General features: G+C 49.9%; 1 long non-coding RNA gene across 1 annotated transcript in view; it reads right to left on the bottom strand.

The window, feature by feature from the left end:
- The window catches only part of LOC134968830 (uncharacterized), a 39736-nt gene that overhangs the window by 6352 nt on the left and 14602 nt on the right, over positions 1-18782 (bottom strand). The window contains exon 2 of the long non-coding RNA XR_010189342.1: positions 17065-17195. This is a non-coding gene — a long non-coding RNA (uncharacterized LOC134968830). The remainder of the gene's footprint in view (positions 1-17064; positions 17196-18782) is intronic.

Genomic DNA, 18782 nt, shown 5'->3' with positions numbered 1-18782 from the left:
ACAGTAACCAGATTAATGTGTAGATTCATTTGATACTTGTTATTAGGTTGTAGGACATTGCTATGAGTAGTTATGTTTAAATGTATGAAAGCTAAAGTCACTCTTATTAGAACAATGGACATTCCAAGCAGGTGGTGGATAGGAATCTCAGGCCAGCCCTTTTGATGTCTTCAAGGCTGAACCTGGTTTGCATATGAATTGACCAGTGACTCATCATGAATGAGAAAGTTCCCTCCCTTAGACTAGATGTGTGTACTCCCCCAAACTAGATAGCACATTGCTGATCAGACACACAGGAGTTGCTGTTTTGTGCCAGACGATGGTGGAGTTGCTGCCAGTCCGGTGCCTACATGATTTTACAGAGAGAGAGAGAGAGAGAGTGATATGGAGGGAAGACTTTATATGAGAAAGATATGGTGATGTATTTGCTGGCCTGTAACTGTATGTATTTGATTTAGTTTGTATTAACTGCTTACTGTATAAATTGTAACCATGTAAATATATATATATATATATATATATATATATACTGTACATTGTGATATATTGAATACATATCCTTTTAATAACAAATATATACATCAATGAGCTTTGGAACTCAGATAATGTGTGGGTGTATTGTTTTCTCTTAGGGGATGTAGTGTTTTGCGACGTACAGCGCACTTTTATCGTATATGGTACTAAGATGCGCCTGGCGTCCGCAGTATAAATTAGAGTGGGCATTTTAAATATTTGTTAGAAAGCAATTTGGTATTTACAAGGGGTATCAATGAGAGTCTGTTTTCTAGTTTCAACCATATTATCAGCAAGCATCACTCACTCAACTCGGGGTGATTCAGACCTGATCTCTTGGCTGCTAACTTTGCTGTCCTGCATTCAGATAGTTGCCGTCCCAGGGGGAGTGTAAAGTCACCGTGCAAGTGTGTGATCGCATGTGTATGCAGAGCTGCAAAAATCCAGTATGTGCAGTCTGTGCACAGCCCAGGACTTACTCCTACAGTGCAATGAGAAGAGGCTGATTGGGGCCGGAGTTGACATCAGACACCCTTCCTGAAAACGCTTGGGCACGCCTATGTTTTTCCGGACACTCCCAATAAATGCTCAGTTACCACAAACGGCCTCCTCCTATCAATCACCTTGTGAACGCCCATGAGATTGGATTTTGTGCACCATCCTGTCGCTGACCGATGATGCCCTTTGTTGTTGTCCTATGCACGTCCCATATGTATGCCATTTATTACCTGATCGCCCGCTGTGTTTTTGCACAGCAGCGATCTGGTCTGAATCACCTCCTCAGTTAGGAAATGACGTAGCTGTAGCTCATGCTGCAATGATGTTCAGTACTTTGTGTATGCGCCAGATCTGTATGTGCAGTTGTTATGAACTGAGTATCTTGAACTCAGGGGAGTGGGTGGCAACTGGAGAGTTCCAGTACTCATGAGTGAAGCTGCGGCTAGTTATGGATGACTGCAGCAACGCCTACTCTAACCACTGACTCTGTTTCTCCCCCAGTGGTCGGTTGGTGCCTACAGGGATAGTCTTCTCCTATAGCAGTCACGTTTGAATGAGCGAATTAGGTCCGCGCAGACTCCAATGCCCCCAGGTCTTAGGAGGTAACAAGGCACCAACTGAGACTGCGAGTGAATAAGGGGGAAGCTAACTAAGTCTAGTATGACTACCAGTGGGAGAGAATACAGAAAGGACAATGAACAGATTATGTGCAGCATGGCTGCCAAAATCCCAACATAGGAACCAAGACATGGAGTGTTGAAAGCTATGACACGGAATATATGAGTGATTGTGAATGCAACAATGCATAAGATGTAATAAGCAAATTAATAAACTGTGAAAGCAACAATGCTCAAAGATGTTATAAGTGACTTAATAAACTGTGAAAGCAACAATGCTCAACGGTGATATAATACAGAAATGCAGGCAAGCAGTGTCTGTGTGGAAACTCCACAAAAACCTGAGTACAAGGCTAGCTGGTACTGGTCAGGTAATCAATCTGGCAAGGTCTCCGGGTCACGGGTTCAACACAGGCAGACAGGATCTCATATGAGCTCACAGGTTCTCACTGAAGCAGGAACTCAGGTGACGGGTAATGAATTTAGGATTCTGTGAGGACAGGGTACACAGGATTCCAACTAGACATCACAAGTAGTACAACAGAACCAATTGCACAGGTTCAAGATTCTATCATAGGACAGGGCCCGGACACAGGTACAAACAGGAACATGTAGCTATCACCGGTGTCAGATGAAGGGGCCTAATTATCTGACAGGTGAGACTGCACAGGCCACACATACAGGAGACAGGCTGCAGTTACACAGACTCACCAAAGGCAGCTCGCAACAGTACCCTAAACAAGTACATGAGAAAACCTGGAATGCTAACAGAAATACAACATAAAATACATAAACAGAATGCAAAGAGGAATAAGCCACAGCAGTGGCTCATGACAGCAGTATGCGTCTGCGAAATCGTATGCAGATCGGCAACAGACCATCAGTGATTGACAGTCTGCTGCAGTTTGGGGAGGAGGCAGTGACAGCTTCAGTTTGCCAAAACAGATGTGTGTTGCCGCCACATTTTTGTGGAGTGATGAAGCCAGGATCTCCTTTGGAAGATGGAGATTTACTGGTCTATTTGTTGGTTCTGTGGCAGCCGGCTTGCATGACCCATGGGCCACACAGCCGGCCGATGGTGTTGCAGATGATCCGATGCTGCGCCCTAGGACGCAAAATGGATCACTAATATTACCATATAATTGCTTTTGTTGCTGCTTCCATGTAAGCAGCAGCGATAGCAACTCCAAACACATCTGAATCAGGCCACATGTGAGGATGCACAACTATTAATTGAGGGGCTCATTACGACTTGCGTGTTGTGTTTTTATTTTTTTCTCCATAACATCCATACTGTACATGCAGATATATTGTTTCCAACCTGAATGTAGCTTGATCTCTACATATGGGTAGAAATGTCCTTGTTTTTGCATGCAAACCATTCAATTGCAATACACTCAAAAAGAGACAGCTGAGAGGGGACATTATTAATATTTACTAATATCTAAAGGGACAATACAAGGATCTATCATGTGATTTGTATATCAAATAATCTCTACACAGGACTCTGTGACACCCTCTGAGGTTAGAGGAAAGACATTTTTGTACCCAACGAAGGAAAGGGCAGCAGAGGCGTAACAAGGGTAGGGTGAGTGGGGCACGTGCCCTGGGCGCCTTGGCAGGCCCAGGAGAGGGGGGCGCCGCCGGCGGCCAGGGCATCATGCCCCACTCGCCCCTGTCACGCCAAAATGTGAGGGGAGGAGAGCGCAGCGTCTCTCCCTCCCCTCACCGCCGCTGCCAGCACTAGCAGCGCTGCTGTGTACGGTCTCCAGCGGTGTTAGCCAATCAGAGCTTGCGGACCAGCTCCTGATTGGCTGCCGGTCCGCAAGCTCTGATTGGCTAGCGAACCGGCGCCAGACAGCCGCCGGAGACCTGGAGCGGTGAGGGGAAGGAGAGGCGCTGCGCTCTCCTCCTCTCACATAGATATCAACAAGCGGTGAGTGACCGTGGGGGGGGGGCGGCACAGTGGGGCATATATCTGGCACTGAGTGGGGCATGTAACTGGCACTGAGTGGGGCATGTAACTGGCACTGAGTGGGGCATGTAACTGGCACTGAGTGGGGCATGTAACTGGCACTGAGTGGGGCATGTATCTGGCACTGAGTGGGGCATGTAACTGGCACTGTGGGGCAATGTATCTGGCACTGTGGGGCAATGTATCTGGCACTGTGGGGCATGTATCTGGCACTGTGGGGCATGTATCTGGCACTGTGGGGCAATGTAACTGGCCCTGTGGGGCATGTATCTGGCACTGTGGGGCAATGTATCTGGCACTGTGGGGCAATGTATCTGGCACTGTGGGGCAATGTATCCGGCACTGTGGGGCAATGTATCCGGCACTGTGGGGCAATGTATCCGGCACTGTGGGGCAATGTATCCGGCACTGTGGGGCAATGTATCCGGCACTGTGGGGCAATGTATCCGGCCCTGTGGGGCATGTATCCGGCACTGTGGGGCATGTATCCGGCACTGTGGGGCATGTATCCGGCACTGTGGGGCAATGTAACTGGCACTGTGGTCCATTTTCAGTGGCCACACCCCTTCTGGTGCGTGGCCACACCCCTTCTGGAGTGTGGCCACACCCCTTCTGGAGTGTGGCCACGCCCATTTTTCACCACACGCGCATGCTTCTTTTGGTGTTTTTTTTTGGGGGGGGCGCCATTTTCCATCTTGCCCTGTGCTCCGAAAACCCTAGCTACGCCTCTGAAGGGCAGTAAAAATTTGGAAGGTACAAGGTAGTAATGGTGGACACAGTCAGTATGTTTAAAAATGGATTAGATAAACTCCTAGCTGAAAGAAATATCCAAGGATATAGCACTTAAAGGGAGAGTATTTTAGAAAAAGCATGAATTATAGTAGTTATTTAGACCTAAAAACATAACGTCATCTGGGTCATTATAATTAAACTATAGTTACATACAGATTAGTGTAAGAGAGTGGCATATCTATAGCAGGTGCAGTGTGTGCGGTGCACATGGCCCCTGGGTCCAGACAGAGCCGGATTAAGGCTATGGGGGGCCTGGGGCGCTTCAAACAGGGGGGCCCCTAACATAGAGGCAGGGAGATCAAATATATATATATATATATATATATATATATATATATATATATATATATATATATAAATAGAGGCAAGGACTGGCACTCCTATGGAACATGCAGGATGAAGTGCCCAGGTGCCAGTAAATAGATGTGCAGTCTTGGTGGAAGGTACGGCACTCCAGGACTTATGAAAAACTACCAGCGGCAACCTCAATGAAAGCTGTCCAAGCAGCTTAATGTCAACGTTTCATTTAATATTAATTAAATTAAATAAATAAACTGTCTTCTCTCCCATCTGTACCAGTTTTCTATCCATCCGTGCCAGTGTCTTCAACCCATCTGCACCATTTCCCCCATCCGCACCGCTCTGTCTCCCTTCCCATACTTACTGCTTAATCTACCCCCTATCCACACCACTCTTACCCTATTTATATAGCTGACATCCTGAAGGTAAGTTTCATGGGTCACTATTGGGGGGGGTTGCCCTATCCAACCCACCCAAGGATTAGCTCTAGCTGCCACCCCCCAAGGGGAGGTAAAAATACTTATCCCCTCCGATGTTGGGACTGTATTCCCCTCATCCATGCTGCTCTGCCTTCCTCATCCGTGCCATTTCTTTCCATCTGTGCTGCTCTTACCCCTCCCAGATCTGTGCTGCTCTTTCCCCATCATCCATACGGCACTGTCCACCCATCCACGCAGCGGTCTCCCCACCATCTGTGCCACTGTCGTTCCTCCATCTTTCTTACCTCCCCCCCCATCTGTGTTGGTAATTCAGAGTTGATTGTAGATGTGCCAAATTTAGCACATCTACAATCATTTACTCTAACATGCGATGTGACGCCCAGCACAGGGCTAGTCCGCCCCGCATGTCAGGCCCTACACCTCCCCCCACTGGGCTCCCGGGGTACGCACGCACAGTGTGGCCATTGCGCATTTGCACCCCACAAACTAATTCAGACTGCGATCGCTGCTGCAGTCTGAATTATCCCGTGTTTCTTTGTCCCCCCATCAGTGCTGCTTAGTCTTCCCTCTATCCACACACTTCGGTTCCCCCATCCACACCGCTCTGTCTCCTCCCTCCAATCAACAACACTCAGACCTTCAGTTGCATAGACTGCATGTGTGTATTCCAATGAGCACACAAATCTGTGAATTAGCAGCTCCACCATTGTGTGAGTGACAGCAATCTCACTCTGTGAGAGTGCTGAATCTGCACTTACCCACAGGCTGTGATGGCATACCATATCTGTATTGCGCAAGGAACACGTCCATTAAGGCGTCAGCCTTAATGATCGGAATTTCATTGCTTTTTGGAGTTTGAGTGAAAGAGCTACAACAGGTTTCTGAAATGCCAGATCATGTGTAAGAAGCCTTAATGGGACATGTGAAACCGTAAGGTTTTTTGTCTATGGAATTTCATCGCTTTTTTTCAATTTATTTTTTTTTAAATTCAGAAATGTAAAATTTCACTGTAAGAATAAACATTTGATTTTTTTTAAATGTTTAACGATAACACCCCTGGCAACGAACAATACCCCTGGCCACAAGCATTACAAACCCCTGGCAACGAGCAAGACACCCAGCCCATAAAACCCCTGGTAGCGAGCATGACACCCAGCGTGTAGAAGCTTTACTGTAGGACATAAATGTATCACGGGCATTGCAGTGTGGGGCATATTGTGCAGGGGACATTACTATTTGGGGCTTAATATGGTGACATTTTTTCCCCCCTGTGGTGGGCAAGGTCTGTTGGTGCAGGGCCAAAAAATAAGATTTTAAACCTACCGGTAAATCTTTTTCTCCTAGTCCGTAGAGGATGCTGGGGACTTCGTAAAGACCATGGGGTATAGACAAGCTCCGCAGGAGACATGGGCACTCTAAAGACTTTAGATGGATGTGCACTGGCTCCTCCCTCTATGCCCCTACTCCAGATCTCAGTTAAAGAACTGTGCCCAGAGGAGACGGACAGTACAAGGAAAGGATTTTTGTTAAGCTAAGGGCAAGATTCAAACCAGCCCACACCATCCACACCGTATAACATGGAATATATGCAACCAGTTAACAGTATGAACAAAACAGCATCAGCCAAAGACTGATCTTAACTGTAACATAACAATATAGAAGCCTTGCAGAAATATGTCCGCACTGGGGCGGGCACCCAACATCCTCAATGGACTAGGAGAAAAAGAATTACCTGTAGGTTTAAAATCTTATTTTCTCTTACGTCCTACAGGATGCTGGGGACTCCGTAAGGACCATGGGGATTATACCAAAGCTCCAGACCAGGCGGGAGAGTGCGGATGACTCTGCAGCACCAATTGAGCAAATATGAGGTCCTTATCAGCCAGGGTATCAAACTTATAGAATTTAGCAAAAGTGTTTGAACCCGACCAAGTAGCTGCTCGTCACAGCTGTAATGCCGAGACGCCTCGGGCAGCCGCCCAAGAAGAGCCCACCTCCCTATTGGAATGGGCCTTTACCGAATTTGGGAAAGGCAATCCAGCCGTAGAATGAGCCTGCTGAATCGTGTTACAAATCCAACGAGCAATAGTCTGCTTAGAAGCAGGAGCGCCAACCTTGTTGGCCGCATACAGGACAAACAGTGTCTCTGTTTTCCTAACCCGAGCCGTCCTGGCTACATAAATTTTTAATGTCCTGACTACATCAAGGGATTTGGAATCCTCCAAGTCACCTGTAGCCACAGGTACCACAATAGGTTGGTTATATGAAACGATGAAACCACATTAGGCAAAAATTGAGGACGAGTCCTCAACTCTGCTCTTTCCACATGGAAAATCAGATAGGGGCTTTTGTGAGATAAAGCCGCCAATTCGGACACCCGCCTTGCAGATGCCAAGGCCAACAACATGACCACCTTCCAAGCGAGAAATTTTAATTCAACCGTTCGAAGAGGTTCAAACCAGTGAGATTTTAGGAACTGTAACACCACGTAAAGGTTCCAAGGTGTGACTGGGGGCACAAAAGGAGGCTGGATGTGCAGCACTCCCTTTACAAAAGTCTGGACTTCTTGAGGAGAGGCCAATTCCTTCTGAAAGAAAATTGATAGGGCCGAAATCTGTACCTTAATGGAGCCTAACTTTAGGCCCATATCCACTCCTGTCTGTAGAAAGTGGAGAAAACGGCCCAGATGGACATCTTCCGTAGGAGTATTCTTGGCTTCACACCAAGATACATACTTCATCCAGATACGGTGATAATGTTTCGCCGTCACCTTCTTCCTAGCCTTTATTAGACTAGGGATGACTTCCTCCGGAATACCTTTCCCAGATAGGATTTGGTGTTCAACCGCCATGCCGTCAAACGTAACTGCGGTAAGTCTAGGAACACGCAGGGCCCCTGCTGCAACAGGTCCTCCCTGAGAGGAAGAGGCCACGGATCTTCTGTGAGCATTTCCTGAAGATCTGAATACCAGGCCCTTTGAGGCCAATCTGGAACAATGAGTATTGTCTGCACTCTTTTTCGTCTTATGATTCTCAATATTTTTGAGATGAGCGGAAGAGGAGGGAACACATAGACCGACTGAACACATAGACTGACTGAAACACCCATGGTGTCACCAGGGCGTCCACCGCTACTGCCTGAGGGTCCCTTGACCTGGCACAATACCTCGGAAGCTTCTTGGGAGGCGAGACGCCATCATGTCTATTTGAGGAAGTCCCCAATGACTTGTTATCTCTGCAAAAACTTCGTGATGAGGACCCCCACTCCCCTGGATGGAGATCGTGTCTGCTGAGGAAGTCTGCTTCCCAGTTGTCCACTCACTGAATGAAGACAGATGACAGAGCGCTTAAGTGATTTTCTGCCCAGCGAAGAATCCTGGTGGCTTCCACTCTGCTCCTTGTCCCGCATTGGCGGTTTACATGAGCCAGGGCCGTGACGTTGTCTGATTGAATCAGAACCGGTAGGTCGCGAAGAAGATTCTCCGCTTGTCATAGGCCGTTGTATATGGCCCTCAACTCCAGTACATTGATGTGTAGACAAGCCTCCTGGCTTGACCAGAGTCCCTGAAAATTTCTTCCTTGTGTGGCTGCTCCCCATCCTCGGAGGCTCACATCCATGGTCATCAGAACCCAGTCTTAAATACCGAACCTGCGACCCCTGAGAAGGTGAGCACTCTGCAGCCATCACAGGAGAGAGACCCTGGGGGACAGGCTTATTTTCTGATGCACTTGTAGATGGGACCCCGGGCACTTGTCCAGAATGTCCCACTGAATTGTCTCGCATGGAACCTGCCGAAGGGGATGGCCTCGTAGGCCGCCACCATTTTTCCCAGTACTCGAGTGCATTGATGGACTGACACTCTTTTTGGTTTTAGCAGGTCCCTGACCATGTTCTGGAGTTCCTGGGCTTTTTCCACTGGGAGAAAAACCCTCTTCTGTTCCGTGTCCAGAATCATGCCTAAGAAAGATAGCCGAGTCGTTGGAATCAACTGTGACTTTGATAGATTTAGAATCCAGCCATGTTGCTGCAGCACTCTCAAGGAGAGCGACACGCTTTTCAGCAATTGATCTCTCGATCTCGCTTTTATCAGGAGATCGTCCAAGTACGGGATAATTGTGACTCCCTGCCTGCGCAGGAGCACCATCATTTCCGCCATTACCTTGGTGAAAATCCTCGGGGCCGTGGAAAGCCCAAACGGCAACGTCTGAAACTGGTAATGACAGTCCTGTACAGCAAATATCAGGTATGACTGATGAGGAGGATATATGGGGACATGAAGGTATGCATCCTTTATGTCTAATGACACCATAAAATCCCCCCCTTCCAGGCTGGAGATAACTGCCCGGATCGATTCCATCTTGAATTTGAACTTTTTCAAGTACAGGTTTAGGGATTTTAGATTCAGAATGGGTCTGACCGAGCCATCCGGTTTCGGGACCACAACCAGGGTTGAATAGTACCCTTTCCCCTGTTGGACCAGGGGAACCTTGATAATCACTTGCTGTTGGTACAACTTTTGAATTGCAGCTAAAACTATTTCCCTCTCTGGGGGAGAAGCTGGCAAAGCAGACTTGAAAAATCGTCGAGGCGGCACCTCTTCGAATTCCAGTTTGTAGCCTTGGATATAATTTCTATCGCCCAAGGATCCACGTCTGACAGAACCCAGACCTGGCTGAAGAGTCGAAGACGTGCCCCCACCGGTGCGGACTCCCTCAGTGGAGACCCAGCGTCATGCGGTGGATTTAGTAGAAGCCGGGGAGGACTTCTGCTCCTGGGAACTAGTCATTATTTTCCCTCTAGCCTTACCTCTGGCAAGGAAAGGTGAGCCCCGACCTCTTCTAGACTTATGCGACTGAAAGGACTGCATCTGATATTGTGGTGTATTCTTTTGCTGTGGGGGAACATAAGGCAAAAAAGAAGATTTACCCGCGATAGCCGGGGAAACCAGGTCCGCGAGACCCTCCCCAAATAAGACCTCACCCTTGTAAGGTAAAACTTCCATATGTCTCTTTGAGTCGGCATCACCCATCCATTGGCGAGTCCACAGGGCTCGCCTAGCAGAAATAGCCATGGCGTTGGCTCTTGAACCTAACAGCCCAACGTCTCTCGCAGCATCTCTCATATATAAGGCTGCGTCTTTAATGTGACCCAAGGTCAATAAAATGCACTCCCTATCTAGGGTGTCAATGTCAGATGACAAGTTATCTGCCCATGCTGCTACTGCGCTACATACCCATACCGACGCTACTGCCGGTCTGAGCAAGGAACCCGTATGTGTATAAATTGATTTTAAGGTAGTTTCCTGTCTGCGATCAGCAGGATCCTTGAGGGCTGCCGTGTCCGGAGATGGTAGCGCCACCTTTTTGGACAAGCGCGTTAAAGCCTTGTCCACCCTGGGCGAGGATTCCCACCGTAACCTGTCCTGCGCGGGGAAAGGGTACGCCATAAGAATTCCCTTGGGAATCTGCAGTTTCTTGTCTGGAGTTTCCCAAGCCTTTTCAAATAAAGCATTCAGCTCATGAGATGGGGGAAAGGTTACATCAGGTTTCTTTTCCTAAAACATGCATACCCCCGTGTCAGGGACAGAGGGGTCATCTGTGATATGCAAAACATCTTTTATAGTAATAATCATATAATGAATACTTTTGGCTACCCTTGGGTGTAACCTCGCATCATCGTAATCGACACTGGAGTCAGAATCCGTGTCGGTATCACTGTCTGCTACGTGGGACAGGGGACGTTTCTGAGACCCTGAAGGGCCCTGTGACACAGCCAAAGCCATGGATTGACTCCCTGTTACTTCCCTGGACTCTGCTTTGTCCAATTTCTTATGTAATAAAGACACGTTTGCATTTAATACATTCCACATATCCAACCAATCAGGTGTCGGCGTCGCCGACGGAGACACCACAATCTACTCAACCTCCTCCTTAGATGAGCCTTCCGCTTCAGACATGCCGACACACATGTACCGACACCCCCACACACTCAGGGATATATATCTATATGGAGACAGTCCCCCAATAAGGCCCTTAGGAGAGACAGAGAGAGAGAGTATGCCAGCACACACCCAGTGCCACCGGACCCTGGAATAAAATCCCAGTCAGTACAGTGCTTATATATATATATATATATATATATATATATATATATATATATATATATATATATATATATATTACACTCACTGTGCCAAATAAATGTGCACCCCCCCTCTTTTGTGCCCTCTGTACTTATGTTCAGCAGGGGAGAGTCCGGGGAGCCAGCTTCTCTGCAGCGTGCTGTGGAGAAAATGGCACTGGTTGGTGCTGGAGGATCAAGCTCTGCCCCCTCAATGTTTATACTGGCGGGGGTTTCTGTAATATACCCCCTCCGCAGTATGTATGTATATATATATATATATATATATCTATGCCAGTGTCCCTAGAAGTTTATGATTGCTGCCCAGGGCGCCCCACCCGTGCCCTGCACCCATACAGTGCCGTCAGGTTGTGTGAATGTGGGAGCAATGGCGCGCAGCGTTACCGCTGTGCAGTACCTCAGTGAAGATCAGAAGTCTTCTGCCGCATTTGAAGTCTTCTTTCTTCTTATACTCACCCGGCTTCTATCTTCCGGCTCTGTGAGGAGGACGGCGGCGTGGCTCCGGGACGAACAACGAGGGTGAGACCTGTGTTCTGACCCTCTGGAGCTAATGGTGTCCAGTAGCCTAAGAAGCAGAGCCTATCATTTAAGTAGGTCTGCTTCTCTCCACTCAGTCCCACGATGCAGGGAGCCTGTTGCCAGCAGTGCTCCCTGAAAATAAAAAAACTAACAAGTCTTTTTCAGAGAAACTCAGTAGAGCTCCCCTGCAGTGCATCCAGTCTCCTCTGGGCACAGGATCTAACTGAGGTCTGGAGGAGGGGCATAGAGGGAGGAGCCAGTGCACACCCATCTAAAGTCTTTAGAGTGCCCATGTCTCCTGCGGAGCCCATCTATACCCCATGGTCCTTATGGAGTCCCCAGCAACCTCTAGGACGTAAGAGAAACTGGGGTGTAAGGTAGACTTTTCCGGCGAGGCCACGCTCATTTTAACGAGGCCACGCCCATTGCCTGGGGCAGAGCATTCTGCAGCTTTTACATTTCCCCAATGGCTGCTGAGAGGAACAGCTGATGGGAATACACTGGGGGCAGCTCATTGTGTATTTCCATTTCCCAGGTGGCTGCTTCTCTTTTCAACAGCAGCAGAGTGCTGGGTGGAGGGTGAAGGGGGGTGTATCTCCAGCTCCACTGGGCTACCCAATTACTGAGATCAGGGACGCACTTGAGAGAAGCCATGGGTGCAGAGAGACCAGGAGGTTCCTCTAAGGTGGGCGGATGCTGGAAGATTGACTTCCAGCAGCAGTACAGTTTGATATTCGGTAGTTTTCTGAAACTGGACATGTGCATCCATCATATATATACACCAAGACAAAGGCGGAACTAGGGTCTTTGGGGCCCAGGGCATGTTGAAGAATGCCCCCCCCCCCCCCCCCACCCGAAAAAAAAAAAAAATTGGCAATTCAGAAAAACAGACATGGTCAGCTGGGGATGGGCATTATCACTGTTTTGGTGAGTAACTGAAAGAGACACATGGGGCAGAGAGAGAGAGGGAGACACATGGGGCAGAGAGATAAAGGGAGACACTGGAAAGATAATGAGAAACTAGGGGCAGAGAGAGAGATGGAGAGAGAGAGAGAGAGATGGAGAGAGAGAGAGAGAGATGGAGACAGAGAGAGGGAGGGATCAGGAGCAGAGAGAGAGAGACCAGGGGCAGTGAGAGGGACACATGGGAGAGAGGGCAACAGAGACCAGGGGCAGAGACAGAGAGAGAGACCAGGGGCAGAGACAGAGAGAGAGACCAGGGGCAGAGACAGAGAGAGAGACCAGGGGCAGAGACAGAGAGAGAGACCAGGGGCAGAGACAGAGAGAGAGACCAGGGGCAGAGACAGAGAGAGAGACCAGGGGCAGAGACAGAGAGAGAGACCAGGGGCAGAGACAGAGAGAGAGACCAGGGGCAGAGACAGAGAGAGAGACCAGGGGCAGAGACAGAGAGAGAGACCAGGGGCAGAGACAGAGAGAGAGACCAGGGGCAGAGACAGAGAGAGAGACCAGGGGCAGAGACAGAGAGAGAGACCAGGGGCAGAGACAGAGAGAGAGACCAGGGGCAGAGACAGAGACCAGGGGCAGAGACAGAGAGAGAGACCAGGGGCAGAGACAGAGAGAGAGACCAGGGGCAGAGACAGAGAGAGACCAGGGGCAGAGACAGAGAGAGACCAGGGGCAGACAGAGAGAGACCAGGGGCAGACAGAGAGAGGAAGATATGGGGAAGAGAGAAACAGAGAGGGACCAGGGGCAGAGACAGAGAGAGACCAGGGGCAGAGACAGAGAGAGAGACCAGGGGCAGAGACAGAGAGAGAGACCAGGGGCAGAGACAGAGAGAGAGACCAGGGGCAGAGACAGAGAGAGACCAGGGGCAGAGACAGAGAGAGACCAGGGGCAGAGACAGAGAGAGACCAGGGGCAGACAGAGAGAGACCAGGGGCAGACAGAGAGAGGAAGATATGGGGAAGAGAGAAACAGAGAGGGACCAGGGGCAGAGACAGAGAGAGACCAGGGGCAGAGACAGAGAGAGACCAGGGGCAGAGACAGAGAGAGACCAGGGGCAGAGACAGAGAGAGAGAGAGAGGTGGAGGAGACAGAGAGAGACCAGGGCCAGAGAGACACTGGGAGACATGGGGGAAAAGAGACGGGGAGACAGAGAGACCAAGGGCAAAGAGACCGGGAGACATGGGGTGAGACAGATAGAGACCAGGGGAAGAGAGACAGACAGACTGAGGCCAGCGGCAGAGAGTGAGACTAGAGCCACAGATAGATGGGGAAACAGAGAGAGAGACCAGGGGTTGTTACAGAGAGACAGAGAGAGACACCAGGAGCAGAGAGAGATGGAGAAATGAGAGAGAGAGACCAGGGGCAGTGAGAGGAGACATGAGAGACAGAGCCCTGGGCCAGACAGCGAGAGGGAGACATGTGGGAGAGACCAGGGGCAGAGACAGTGAGATGGACAGAAAGAGGGCCAGAGAGAAGGCCACTGGAAGACATGGGAGAGAGAGAGGTGGAGGAGACAGAGACAGACTAGAGGTAGAGAGAGAGAAAGAGACAGACTAGGGCCAGACAAAGACTGGGAGACATAGGAGACAGAGATATGGGGAGACAGAGAGAGACCAGGGCCAGAGAGATACTGGGAGACATGGGGGAAGAGAGAGAGAGGAGACAGAAAGACCAGGGACAGACTGAGAGAAAGAGACACACACACAGAGACCAGGTGCAGTAAGAGAGACAGACCAGGGGCAGAGAGAGAGAGAGAGAATGACAGACCAGGGGCAGCGAGAAAGAGACAAACCAGGGGCAGCGAGAAAGAGACAAACCAGGGGCAGCGAGAAAGAGACAAACCAGGGGCAGCGAGAAAGAGACAAACCAGGGGCAGCGAGAGAGAGAGACCAGGGGCAGCGAGAGAGAGAGACCAGGGGCAGCGAGAGAGAGACAGATAGAGATACCAGGGGCAGCGAGAGAGACAGAGATACCAGGGGCAGCGAGAGAGAGACAGACAGATACCAGGGGCAGCGAGAGAGACAGAGGTACCAGGGGCAGCGAGAGAGACAGAGACAGACAAGGGCAGTGGCGGAACTAGAGAATGGTGGGCCCAGGAGCAACAATATGCATTGGGCCCCTCTCCCTTATTAAAAATAGGGATAGCACGCGCCACAAAAAAACTGTAAGTGGGCGACTGAAGTAGGGGTGACAGGGAGATAGTGGGTGACTGGTGAGGCAGGAGTGACTGGGAGATAGTGGGTGACTGAGGCATGGGTGACCAGTAGAGAGTAGATGACTGAGGCAGGGTGACAGGTAGAGTTGGTGACTGAGGCAGGGTGACAGGTAGAGTTAATGACTGAGGCAGGGTGACAGGTAGAGTTGATGACTGAAGCAGGGGTGACAGGGAGATATTGGGTGACTGAAGCAGGGGTGACAGGGAGATAGTGGGTGACTGAAGCATGGGTGACAGGGAGATAGTGGGTGACTGAAGCATGGGTGACAGGGAGATAGTGGGTGACTGAAGCATGGGTGACAGGGAGATAGTGGGTGACTGAAGCATGGGTGACAGGGAGATAGTGGGTGACAGGGAGATAGTGGGTGACAGGGAGATAGTGGGTGACTGAAGCAGGGGTGACAGGGAGATAGTGGGCGAGTAAGGCAGGAGTGACCGGTAGATAGTGGGTGACTGAGGTAGTGGTCACAGGGAGATAGTGGGTGACTGGTGAGGCAGGGGTGACAGGGAGATAGTGGGTGACTGGTGAGGCAGGGGTGACAGGGAGATAGTGGGTGACTGGTGAGGCAGGGGTGACAGGGAGATAGTGGGTGACTGGTGAGGCAGGGGTGACAGGGAGATAGTGGGTGACTGAGGCAGGGGTGACAGGGAGATAGTAGATGACTGAGGCAGGGGTGACAGGGAGATAGTGGATGACTGAGGCAGGAGTAATAGGGAGATAGTGGGTGACTTAAGCAGGGGTGACAGGGCGATAGTGGGTGACTGAAGCAGGGGTGACAGGGCGATAGTGTGTGACTGAGGCAGGGGTGACAGGGCGATAGTGGGTGACTGGTGAGGCGGGGTGACAGGGAGATAGTGGGTGACTAATGAGGCAGGGGTGACAGGGAGATAGTGGGTGACTAATGAGGCAGGGGTGACAGGGAGATAGTGGGTGACTGAGGCCTGGGTGACAAGTAGAGAGTATATGACTGAGTCAGGGTGATAGGTAGAGTTGGTGGCTGAGGCAGGATGACAGAGAGTGGGTGAATGAGGCAGGGTGACAGGGAGATAGTGGGTGACTGAAGCAGGTGTGAGAGGGAGATAGTGGGTGTCAGCAGGGTGTGGATCATTAGATCGACAGTGTCTAGGTCGACAATGTTTAGGTCAACCACTATAGGTCGACAGTCACTAGGTCGACAGGGTTTGAAGGTCAACAGGGTTTCTAGGTCAACATGTTCTAGGTCAACATGAGCATTTCATTTTTTTTGGTGTCGTTTTCTCCGTACAGTGACCGGGAAGCCCAATTAGTGCACTGCTTCGCTCGCCATGCTTCGGGCAAGGTTACTATTCCCAATCGTAGTCCATGTGGATCGTCAAGAATGAAAAAGTTAAAAAAAAGAAAGAAAAAAAAAAGTTAAAAACTCAGGTCGACCTTTTGCTCTGTCGACCTAGAACATGTCAACCTATAAACCCTGTAGACCTTCAAACCCTGTCGACCTAGTGACTGTCGACCTATAGTGGTCGACATAGACACTGTCGATCTTCAGACCGGATCCCGACTGAAGCAGGGGTGACAGGGAGATAGTGGGTGACTGAGGCAGGAGTAATAGGGAGATAGTGGGTGACTGAGGCAGGGGTGACATGTAGAGTTGGTGACTGAGGCAGGGGTGACAGGGAGAGCGTAGGTGACTGAGGCAGGGGTGACAGGGAGAGAGTGGGTGAATGAAGCATGGGTGACAGGGAGATAGTGGGTGACTGAAGCAGGGGTGACAGGGAGATAGTGGGTGAGTAAGGCAGGAGTGACAGGTAGATAGTGGGTGACTGGTGAGGCAGGGGTGACAGGGAGATAGTGGGTGACTGAAGTAGGGGTGACAGGGAGATAGTGGGTGACTGAAGTAGGGGTGACAGGGAGATAGTGGGCGATTGGTGAGGCAGGGGTGACAGGGAGATGGTGAGTGACTGAGACAGGGGTGAGAGGGAGATAGTGGGTAACAGGTATAGAGTGGGTGACTGAGGCAGAGGTAACAGAGAGAAAGTGTGCTTGCAGAAAAATGGCGGCTGCAGTGTGCGACCCTGTGCCAGTGTTTTCCCTTCCTGGCTCCCCACTCACCTCACCCTGTGATCCAGGCTCTCTCTTGGGGCAGTGCAGCAGGGGTTCGAGCACACATCGGGAGAAGATGAGAAGGCAGCGGCAGCACCCTCCACATATGGTACTCTCCGCAATGTAACGGTTGGCCAGCCCTGTATATACACACACATTGTAAAAGACACACACATAGCAACACACACATACACACGTATGACAAAACACACAAACAGCTAAACACACATAGCAAAACAATTGTACACACACACACATATAGCAAAATACGCACACAGCTAAACACACATACTCTGGTACTTACATAGTTTACCCCTACTGGCTGGCTCTCTGGTTTCGAGAAGGCCCTTCACAACTGACAGCAGCATCAGTGCGGTGCTGGGTTGAAGGGTGCCGCCACTGCCTTCTCATCCCGACTGCCACCTCTCACTCATACACTCTCTGGTCTCTCTCATATTATCTCACATCTCTCCTTTTTCTCTCTAATTCTTGCTCTCTTTTACACACATACTATCTTGTTTTATTTCTGCCACACACGCTATCTCATTCTATTTCATTCTGTCTCTCATACATCCACATATCCGTACACTGCCGCTCTCATACATCCACATATCCGTACACTGCCGCTCTCATACATCCACATATCCGTACACTGCCGCTCTCATACATCCACATATCCGTACACTGCCGCTCTCATACATCCACATATCCGTACACTGCCGCTCTCATACATCCACATATCCGTACACTGCCGCTCTCATACATCCACATATCCGTACACTGCCGCTCTCATACATCCACATATCCGTACACTGCCGCTCTCATACATCCACATATCCGTACACTGCCGCTCTCATACATCCACATATCCGTACACTGCCGCTCTCATACATCCACATATCCGTACACTGCCGCTCTCATACATCCACATATCCGTACACTGCCGCTCTCATACATCCACATATCCGTACACTGCCGCTCTCATACATCCACATATCCGTACACTGCCGCTCTCATACATCCACATATCCGTACACTGCCGCTCTCATACATCCACATATCCGTACACTGCCGCTCTCATACATCCACATATCCGTACACTGCCGCTCTCATACATCCACATATCCGTACACTGCCGCTCTCATACATCCACATATCCGTACACTGCCGCTCTCATACATCCACATATCCGTACACTGCCGCTCTCATACATCCACATATCCGTACACTGCCGCTCTCATACATCCACATATCCGTACACTGCCGCTCTCATACATCCACATATCCGTACACTGCCGCTCTCATACATCCACATATCCGTACACTGCCGCTCTCATACATCCACATATCCGTACACTGCCGCTCTCATACATCCACATATCCGTACACTGCCGCTCTCATACATCCACATATCCGTACACTGCCGCTCTCATACATCCACATATCCGTACACTGCCGCTCTCATACATCCACATATCCGTACACTGCCGCTCTCATACATCCACATATCCGTACACTGCCGCTCTCATACATCCACATATCCGTACACTGCCGCTCTCATACATCCACATATCCGTACACTGCCGCTCTCATACATCCACATATCCGTACACTGCCGCTCTCATACATCCACATATCCGTACACTGCCGCTCTCATACATCCACATATCCGTACACTGCCGCTCTCATACATCCACACGCTGACGCACTCACACATCCTGCACGCT

Source organism: Pseudophryne corroboree, chromosome 11, assembly GCF_028390025.1.
Source record: "Pseudophryne corroboree isolate aPseCor3 chromosome 11, aPseCor3.hap2, whole genome shotgun sequence".
Lineage (NCBI taxonomy): Eukaryota > Metazoa > Chordata > Amphibia > Anura > Myobatrachidae > Pseudophryne > Pseudophryne corroboree.
Note: the sequence above shows the minus strand (reverse complement) of the source record. Positions and strands in the feature narration are given on the sequence as shown.